Source organism: Triplophysa dalaica, chromosome 3 (assembly GCF_015846415.1).
Source record: "Triplophysa dalaica isolate WHDGS20190420 chromosome 3, ASM1584641v1, whole genome shotgun sequence".
Lineage (NCBI taxonomy): Eukaryota > Metazoa > Chordata > Actinopteri > Cypriniformes > Nemacheilidae > Triplophysa > Triplophysa dalaica.
This window is the reverse complement of record NC_079544.1, coordinates 22750613-22761173: the sequence shown is the minus strand read 5'-3', so window position 1 is coordinate 22761173 and position 10561 is coordinate 22750613.

Here is a 10561-nt window from a genome sequence, read left to right as displayed (position 1 = left end):
GGCTGCCCGAAGCGGTGGCTCTGGGGAAACGGAAGTGCACAGTGCGGCCACCGTCAAATCTTCGGTGGAACGGCGACCTTTGCTGCCGCGCCCCTGGGTCGAGGTGGGGTGGCTGTCGTCCAAGCGGGAGCGGGGGGGTTGCCGCCGTCCGCCAGAGGCCGGAGCCTGCGTCCGTCCCCCGAGGGGGAGGAGCAGGAGGCGGAAGTGCCGTGTTCGGCCACCGCCTGCCAGAGGCCGGAGCCTGCGTCCATCCGCCCAAGGGGGAGGAGCAGGGGACGGGGAGCCCGCCCCGACTCCCAGATAAAGGAGGAGCCACCGCCGGCCGCCAGGGGGCGGACGGTCGAGCCGTCCACCGAAACCCCAGGGCCACCGCAAGGCACCGCGAAGGAGAGTACTCCGGCTGATTGAGGAACGAGCGGCAGCATGTCGGGGAACCGGACTTTAATTTTTTTTTCCTCTCTCCCCTCTCTCTTTCCGGTCGCTCCGAGGGCTCCCGTCTCCGTTGTCTCGTCTCGTCGCTGCATACCCCCCACCCCCCCCCGAAGGAGGGGGAGGGATGTTGCACAGTCGCGGGGGTACCCCCGGCCTGTGAGGGTTGATGAGGGTATGTAGTAGATTAGGCGGGGCGAGACCGTGGTTCGAGTCCGGTGAGTAATTGTGAATTAGCGCCAGCTGTGCGCACACCGGCCTCGAATCACGTAGGAGATGGGAGCATATAAAAGGAACGAGCGACCGGACCGTCGAGGAGAGAGGACCGGGCCCGAACTTATGTTTGTGTTTGTATTTATGTTCATGTTTTGTTCGCCGGCGGTCGTCCGTGAGGGGCCGCCGGCTGTTATTATTTATATTAAAACTTTGTTTAATGTCTGCCGGTTCCCGCCTCCTTCTTTCCTTTTATGGAGATTCGGCACCACTGTAATAAATCTCCATAAAAGGAAGGAAGGAGGCGGGAACCGGCAAACATTTAAACATTTAATAAATTAATATAACAGCCGGCGGCCCCTCACGGACGACCGCCGGCGAACAAAACATGAACATAAATATAAATACAAACATAAGTTCGGGCCCGGTCCTCTCTCCTCGACGGTCCGGTCGCTCGTTCCTTTTATATGCTCCCATCTCCTACGTGATTCGAGGCCGGTGTGCGCACAGCTGGCGCTAATTCACAATAACTCACGGGACTCGAACCACGGTCTCGCCCCGCCTACTCTACTACACTAACCTTTAGAATTATTAAATTGTAGAAATAATTTATAATCCGGTATCTCTGGTTTTGGAACTCAAAACTAGGCATAAGTGAAGATCTCCATCCGTTGGCCAACTGTCATATACCAAAGCAGCATGTGGCCAAATTGTGCTTTTGTGCTTCCATGGATGGCTCATTCTAGTTTCAACAAAAGCTAGAAAAAAAGCTTTGAATATTGTATTTAGCCAGTGACTGACTTAGCTCACTTCGCTATCATATGCTAACGTTATCCTCCTATACAGACGCTACATTTATGTCAATTCAGACTGTTGATAAATATTACTCACATCTGCAGTTTTGTCTCGTTCAGTTGGTCTCGAGCCCTCTTGAGGAACAATTTTGAAGCTATAGTCCTGCTTATGCTGTCCTATGTTGAAACAGCACTTTGGTTCCAAGTGATTTGCCCAAATAAGCAGTTTTTACTCATGGTTTCTGGGGGATTTCCACAAAAAAAAAAAAAAATCCACTTTTGTCTCCTCGTAGGTTTGGACTCTGCGCAGCGACTACATTGAATGTTGTCCACAAACTTTTGCCATGGCATCACATACAGAGCTCCATTTTCTGAAAAGGGGTTCACCCTTGAGAACCAATCCACTCTGACTACTATATAAAAGGCCAATGAAATTTGGCGAATGAAATTTGCATGTCGGTCTCCGCCCCCGGATGTCCGGCATAAAATGAAGCCGGCGTGCAGGATTCACTTACCATTTGTTCTTCAGAGCCATAGCTTATGAGTACGAACAAAATGAATTCAACAAAATCTTCTTCTACACTGCCGGATCTAGGACGTAGAGCACCGGATCCTTCCTTTACTGCAGTGACCTTCCCCTGGGCGTCTCGGCGGTTCCGGAGGTGTTAGAGATTTTTTCTAACAAAGCTCCTTTTCAGGACTGAGCAATCTCCAGTGCGGCATGTCCCGCTGTGCTCTTGGGTGCGGCACCCTCATCAAGAAGGGAGATGGACACGATCGCTGCGTTAGGTGTCTGGGCGTCCAGCACGCTGAAGCAGCGTTCGTTGACACATATTGCCCGCTCTGTGGGCAGATTGTCATTCAGAAGTTGCGGTCATGGGTGGCTGTCTTCCTACGGGAACCAGCCACCATTTCGTCTGCTTCCCGGGCCGTGACATCGGTACCACGGCCCCAAAGTCCGCCTGTATTTGCAGCGTTAGTGATGTGGGGACCTCTGCGAGCGTAAACCCGCCAGGGAAGTGCTCACGGGCCGATCGCACCCCCGATTCGCTCTTCTGAACATTCCCCAACCGGCAGTGGCATACCGTCCGGATCATCAGGGACGCACTCGGAAACGATGCACTTGCTGGTCCGCCTGGACAGCATGACACCCGTAACGTACGTCAATCGCCAGGGTGGCGTACGCTCACGGCAGCTAACACAACTTGCCCGAAGCCAACTGTGGAGTCAGCAGGTGATCCGCTCCCTGCGGGCCACACACATCCCAGGAGAACTGAACCAGAAAGCCGACGCGCTCTCTTGTCTGTATTTGGCTTGCGGGGAGTGGCGACTCCACCCCGCACAGTCCAGCTCATTTGGGTGCTGTTAGGACAGGCACAGGTAGACCTCTTTGCCTCTCACGACACCACCCATTGCCCGCTTGGTACTCCCTGTCCGTGGCCCCCCTTCGGCACAGATGCCCTTCCGCACAGCTGACCACGGGACGGCTGTTCCCCCCCAGGAGCCTCCTTGCACAGACACTGTGCAAGGTCAGGGAAGAGGAGCACCAAGTGTTATGGGTTACACCGCACTGGTCTAACCGCACTTGCCTTCAGAGTTGATGCTCTGGACAGCGACTCCCCCTGAACCATTCCCCTGACAGGGGACGTTCTGCCATCCCAGATCAGACCTCTGGAACACCCATGTCTGGTCTCTAGACGGGACAAGAAGATCCTGAGTTGGCTACTCCCCCTGTACAGCAGAGACCATCACCCAGGCTAGGGCCCCATCTACTAGGCGGTTACATGCCTCTTGACTTTGCCTCTTCTCGTCCAGGTGTCTCTCTCAGCGAGAAAGACCCACTGAGGTGTTCGGTCAGGATTGTGTTGTCCTTCTTACGAGACTGGAGACTAACATCTCCCCTCCACACTGAAAGTGTATGTAGTCGCTATTGCCACTCATCACGACTCAGTTGATGGAAAGTTTCTAGGGCAACACGACCTGGTCATCAGGTTCCTAAGGGGCGCGAAAGTGCGGAATCCGCCTCATCTTCACTCCATACCCTCTTGGGACACTAACGTGGGTCTAAGAGCACCTCAGAGGTTCCGATCTTCCTCACCTGAAGAGTAAGACGGCCTCCTGTGGGCGCTCGCTTCCTTCAAGAGGGTAGGGGACCTCCAAGCATTCTCTGTGTCCCCGGATTGCCTTAATTTGGCCCTGGCAAACTCTCACGCTATCTTGAGACCCAGGCCCGGATACGTGCCCAAAGTTCCCACTTCTCCCTTCCGGGACCAAGTGGTGGACTTGGAGGTGCTCCTCATCGGGGAGGAAGACCCAGACCCGTCCGTGTTGTGTCCTGGACCGCACGCAGAGCTTCAGTAGCTCTGACCAGCTCCTTGTCTGTGTTGGAGGACAGCAGGAGGGGAAGACTGTCTCCAAGCAGAGGCTGGCGCACTGGGTCGTGGATGAGGTTACGACGGCATTCTGATCTCAGAATCTCCCATGCACATTGGCAGTGAGGGCTCACTCCGCACAGGGTATAGCCACGTCCGGGGCACTAGCAAGAATCGCCTCTGTAGCAGACATCTGTAGATCTGCGGGTTGGGCTACGCCCAAACACCTTCGCATGGGTTAACAACCATTGCGTAAACCCGGTGTCAGCCCACGTCCTGCGTTGCGACATGTAGGACTGGCATCCGGCAGGGGCGTATGCCTGCGAAAGCACCTTTCCACCATCCAGTAGGTTGGGTCAGTGTGCTATCTACCTCTCTTCTTACCCAAACATATGGCTAAGAACAGGTGTCTCACCAACCTCCCTTCTTACCCAAATACTGGATAAGAACAGGCATTCCATCCATCACTAAGCAAACACCCCCTGGGGGCTGGCTGGTCAGAGCAGCCTTCCCCCTTAGGCCGGGATATCATATAACCTATCACAGATAGCTCTAACCGGACCTAGTGCTACCGGACGTCTGTAACATCCCCTCCATGGGCTGTTCCATCTGATGTATCCTCATGAGTATGGTTCCCACTCCTGGTAACCCATGAGCTTCCCCAGGTGGACCTCCACCTTGCAGTTAACTACTCAGTCCCCACGTTCCATGCGTTCTCCTCCAAGGACGACACCATACCTATATCCACCATATTCCTCTCCACAGGTAGGAGGTGGCCTCAGCAGCGCATCCCTAATTAAGGAAGTTGCGCTTACCCGGTGTAAACCCGAGCCGGATGGCCTCTCGCCAGTAGAGAGCTAAGGCCTCCGTCCGTGAAAGGTTACTGGTCACGGCTTTACCCATCTTTCTCCAAGAAAGCTCTGGAACCCCCCGACCACCAGGGTACTGGAAGGTTACAGTTTCGTGAAAGCTTCGAGCTGACACGCCCAGGCCTGTTACTGTCGCTTCGCTAGAGATTGTGACGCGATACATCGTTGTGGCGTTTTCCATAGGCAACCCCATCTGTCATTCTCGACACAACATCGAGAGACCGACAGAAAGGGAACTTCTTGGTTACGTATGTAATCTCATTTCCCTGATGGAGGGAACGAGACGTTGTGTCCCTTATGCCACAAACACGTATTCTGCTGCAGTCGTGAGAGGCTCTCAGGCTCTTTAGAACAAGAGGTAAATGAATGCTGCACGCCGGCTTCTTTAATACCGGACATCCGGGGGCGGAGACAGGCATGCAAATTTCATTCGCCAAATTTCATTGGCCTTTTTTATAGTAGTCACTATTAGTCAGAGTTGCTTGGTTCTCAAGGGCGAACCCCATCTGTCGTTCTCGACACAACGTCTCATTGCCTCCTTCAGGGAACTGAGGTTTCATAAGTAACCAAGATGTTTTCATATTATGTCTCCTTTAAAGTTGATCTGTTTATCTGAATGTATGACTGGCACTTACTGCACATTCAAACAATAGAAAAGCAGCACTTCCTGAAAAATAAGTTCTAAGTAAAAGCTTTGCTTTTGAGACAGCTCCACCACCCGATGTCATCTGTAAATAAACAAAAATAGGCTAGGATTCAACATTAGAGATTATTTTTATACATGAAAAACAAAGTGGAAGAATTGGAGAGGTCATATATTTTTAAGAACTGTTGTATATTGGTTTTTAGTTAAATTGTATGTGACAATGAGAAATAATACATGGTGTGGCAGGCTGAATAGGAGACGGTGGGGGTGCTCGTGCCTCAAGGTGTGGAAGAAGTATGAGTCCTGGAATTGTGAAAAGGTGTCCCGGGATCATCTCTCAATGGTCTCTGTGATGCGGGGGGAAAACAGAACAACATGTTAGTCATGTAGACTCTGTGCCGAGAACAAGCTCACCCTTTCCTCTTCTTCCTCTGTTTATAAAGGGTGAGCTTGATTGGGACCAGGTGGTGACAATCCGCAGGTGTGGCGGCTTGATTGCGCCGTTGCCTTGGCGATGCTGATTTGCCACTGGCCTGCTCGGCACACCGGGTTAAAAGTGCAGAGTTGTTGAAGAGTCTCTGTGTTCTTCTTCCAGCTGACAGGGTGTTACTATAGTTACAAATGATGAAGTCATCAGTGCATTTCAGACTTCGATTGTAGATTCCAGACAATATAATCAGAAAAGCTGCTGTTTGTATGTTTGTATGCTTGGGGGATGAAATCTGTTGGTTACTGACATCCTTCCAAATATCTTCCTTTGTGTTTGGCAGAACAATGAAATCTAAACAAATTTGGAACAATCTGAGGGTGAGTAAATGATGACAGTTTTTTATTTTTGGTTGAATTATCACTTTAAAATCGTAATTTAATTTTTAAATAAGATCCATAGAAAATATAATGTGATGTTAGATACATGATACGTGACATTTTGATGTGTTCTGGCCAAATGTTTTTTTTTAAATCATTAATCATTTACCTTATAATGAAATGGTATTGTAATATCCACCATGTGACAAGACATCTTCTCCGTATAAATAATTTGCTTTGCTTACAGTAAAGCATACAGTGCTTTTGATAGCTTCTTAGTACAGGAAGCAATAGAATTCTGTTTCATGGTTTGAGTGACACAAAGAAACTATTTAATTTGCTGACTAAATCAACACAGAAACTAAACAGCCAACACCTCACCATAAGAAGACTGCACTCGTCAGGTAAAATATTATATAAAAACTGTTGACATAAGTCAAATCCTTGTTTTATTTTGCTCTTTAAACAAACAATGTTGCTACCTCACAACCTTTTAAACTTGCACCAAAAGTCATTGGAGTTGGGTCCTTCAACGAAATGTAAGAGGTGAAAATATACCATACTATATTTATAGCATGTCCAAATAATGTGTCAACCCACAAAATCCCACACTGTTGTTTCACATTCGTTATGCATCTGCACTGGGCCCACTTTTTTCTCTTTTTGATGACACTCATTGTTGGATATTTTTATACCTGTGCTAAAAAAAGAGCAAAATTATATTTTCGGTATAAAGAATATTATCTGTCGATCTCTTATCAAATTCCTTATAAACCCACAGCACCAGAAGGTCTCCATCTGCTGACCAGTTGTCAAAAAGCTCTTATTCAGTATAGGTACACGAGTCACAACCAGGGGCGCAACTGCACATTTTCTGAGGGGTATGCAGGATAAGTATTGGCTATCATTTTTATTAACATTTAACATTTACAGTTGAAAGAAAAAGTATGTGAACCCTTTCACAACAGTCACAACAATAGAGAAACACAGTCTGCTTAAACTAATACCGCACAAACACATAACACATTAAACGTTTTCATGTTTTTATTGAACACAACATGTAAACATTAATAGCGCAGGATGGAAAAAGTATGTGAACCTTTGGGTTTAATAACTGGTTGACCCTCCTTTGGCAGCAATAACCTCAACCAAATGTTTCCTATAGTTGAAGATCAGACCTGCACAATGGTCAGGAGAAATTTTGGACCATTCCTCTTTACAAAAGTGTTTCAGTTCAGCAATATTCTTGGGATGTCTGGTGTGAATCGCTCTCTTGAGGTCATGCCACAGCATCTCAATCGGGTTGAGGTCTGGACTCTGACTGGGCCACTCCAGAAGGCGTATTTTCTTCTGTTGAAGCCATTCTGTTGTTGATTTACTTCTATGCTTCGGGTCGTTGTCCTGTTGCATCGTCCATCCTCTGTTAAGCTTCAGTTGGCGGACAGATGGTCTTAAGTTTTCCTGCAAAATGTCTTGATAAACTTTGGAATTCATTTTTCCATCGATGACAGTAATCCGTCCAGGGCCTGAGGCAGCAAAGCAGCCCCAAACCATGATGCCCCCTCCACCATATTTCACAGTTGGGATGAGGTTTTGATGTTGGTGTGCTGTGCCTTTTGTTCTCCACACATAGCGTTGTGTGTTCTTTCCAAACAACTCAATTTTGGTTTCATCTGTCCACAGAATGTTTTGCCAGTAGTGCTGTGGAACATCCAGGTGCACTTTTAAAAACTTCAAACGTGCTGCAATGTTTTTTTTGGACAGCAGTGGCTTCCTCCGTGGTGTCCTCCCATGAAGTCCATTCTTGTTTAATGTTTTCCTTATTGTAGATTTTTTAACAAAAATGTTAGCATGTGCCAGAGATTTCTGTAAGTGTTTAGCTGACACTCTAGGATTCTTCTTCACCTCATTGAGCATTCTGCGCTGTGCTCTTGCAGTCATCTTTACAGGACGACCACGCCTAGGGAGTGTAGCAACATCAAGGCTTTTAGATATACTTTTGTACCCCTTTCCAGCTTTATGTAAGTCAACAATTCTTGATCGTAGGTCTTCTGAGAGCTCTTTTGTGCGAGGCATTGTTCACATCAGACAACGCTTCTTCAGAACAGCAAACTCAAAACTGGTGTGTGTTTTTTATTGGACAGGCCAGCTTTAATCAACACATCCAATCTCATCACATTGATTGGACCCCAGGTTGGCTGACTCCTGGCTCCAATTAGCTCTTGGAGAAGTCATTAGCCTATGGTTTCACATACTTTTTCCACCCTGCACTATGAATGTTTATATGTTGTGTTCAATAAAAACATGAAAACGTATAATGTTTGTGCGGTATTAGTTAAAGCAGACTGTATTTCTCTATTGTTGTGACTTAGATGAAGATCAGAACACATTGTATGACCAACTTATGAAGAAATCCAAGTAAGCCCAAAGGGTTCACATACTTTTTCTTTCAACTGTATCTTACACTATTACATACCTCAGGGTCTTTAGTGACCCTATAGTAATGTAATTTCACTTAGAGAAGCTGCCACTATTATAGGTGGAGCTGGTTGTGAGGTTTGTATGAGGAGTTTATCTGTCTCAATGTGTCAGAGGTTTTTGGTTTACTTTGTCAGGGTGCTTTTACAAACCCCACAGTTTTCAACAGCCACAGTAAATTTATAACTTTATATATAGCATAAATTATTTGATTACAATTAATATTATAGAAGCAAACAAACACAAATGTTCATGTGTACAACATCTCTTTCATAAGGCTTCCTCAATGTATAAGTGTTTTTATTAAACACAACTTCATGCACTGAAAGAAAAAATAATTTAATGAAAGTCAAGAACCCAACTAAATCAAACAATCAAAATAATGGTAATTTGTTGAAAATTTCAACATTTATTACAGATGCAAAATAATTTTATTGATTCAATGTAATTTAAATTGACCAATCAACAATCAATTCCTTAAAGAAGTTTATATTCAAAACACATATGACAACAAAGCCTTTTCTAGAGAATACATTATTATATAGTCATTTGAAATGAATGATAAACACGATTCCACCATTTCTTAGTTAAAACGGAGCTGAAATTATTTTTTATTTGCTTTAGCCAAGTAGTTTTGCTTTTAATACAATGTTATTTTTGTTATTAATCTTCCCTTGCGTGTGACATCAGACATACCATCGAGAACAAAATAGCATAACGATGCAAATTCATTGCAATAGAGCATAAAAAGATGATCCAAAGCAATACAGTGTGATGAGAACGCGCATCAGTCCTGATGATCCACAGAGCATAACTCTAATGCGCGCAGCATTAATGACATGTATGCACTGCATGCCTTTTATCTTGCACACAAAGAAGTTTGTTAAATGTATAATTTGAATTATGAAATTGGTGTTACAAGAAACAGGTTTACTCAGACAGGATCCCTTGCTTTATGTTGGAGAGAGACTATTTTAGCACCTATTAGTTGCCATACTCTCTCTCCGGTTTTGTCATTGTTCCTGCCCTCCTGTTTCCTAGTTAGCGTTAATTAGTTTATCCACTGCACCTGTCCCCTCTTGATTTGGTTCCCTTTATATTGACCTTGTGTATCTTGTCTTGTGCTGGTTCATTGTTTGTGTCATTGTGTTGAGTTGCTGTGTCTTGTGTAGGCTATTGTAGTTTAAATGTCAAGTGTTGTTCCTAGTCTAGTCTAGTCTGGTCTGGTCTGGTCTAGTCTAGTCTGGTCTGGTCTGGTCTAGCTAGTCGATGTTTTGTACTGTTACCCCCTCGTGGGTGTTTGTTTTGTATTTATTATTTATTAAAGTCTGACCCCTTACCCGCTTGTCTGGCGTTTGGGTCCTCTGTCCCTCACCACCCATCTCCCGTGATAGTTTACAATACAAACTCGCTGCCATGAGCAGGGGCCCATTCTTCGTACGTCGCTTATTACATCCGAGATCAAATGACACATCCGAGATGATATCATCGTGCTAATCATGATCCGGCTAATTGGGTTCTTCGAACACACCTGCCGCTTATGATTAGTATCGCTGGATTGAGTTATCTGAGATAATTGCGCGTTCATGCGCTTGTTTAAAAGGGTATATGTATCGATAGTAGAAACAATGATCAGCAACGCTGCTATTGGCTGCTCACCATGGCAAAAGAGCGCGCTCAGTTTTTCAACGCAACAGAGCAAGCCTTATTACTGGAAGGGTTTGCTGAGTTTGAAAAAAAAAATTAAAACGCCAGGGAACACTTCAAAGTGTGCAAAAGCCAGGAGAGAGGGCTGGCAAAAAGTAGCAGACAAATTAAATGCGTAAGTGTTCCATGTTTGGGTTATATCACTTATTATTACAGTATTCTAATTTTAATAATTTAATAATTGCTTAATGTCAGAGCCAGCTCAGGACCCACTAGAACATGGGAAGATGTAAAAGTGAAGTACAA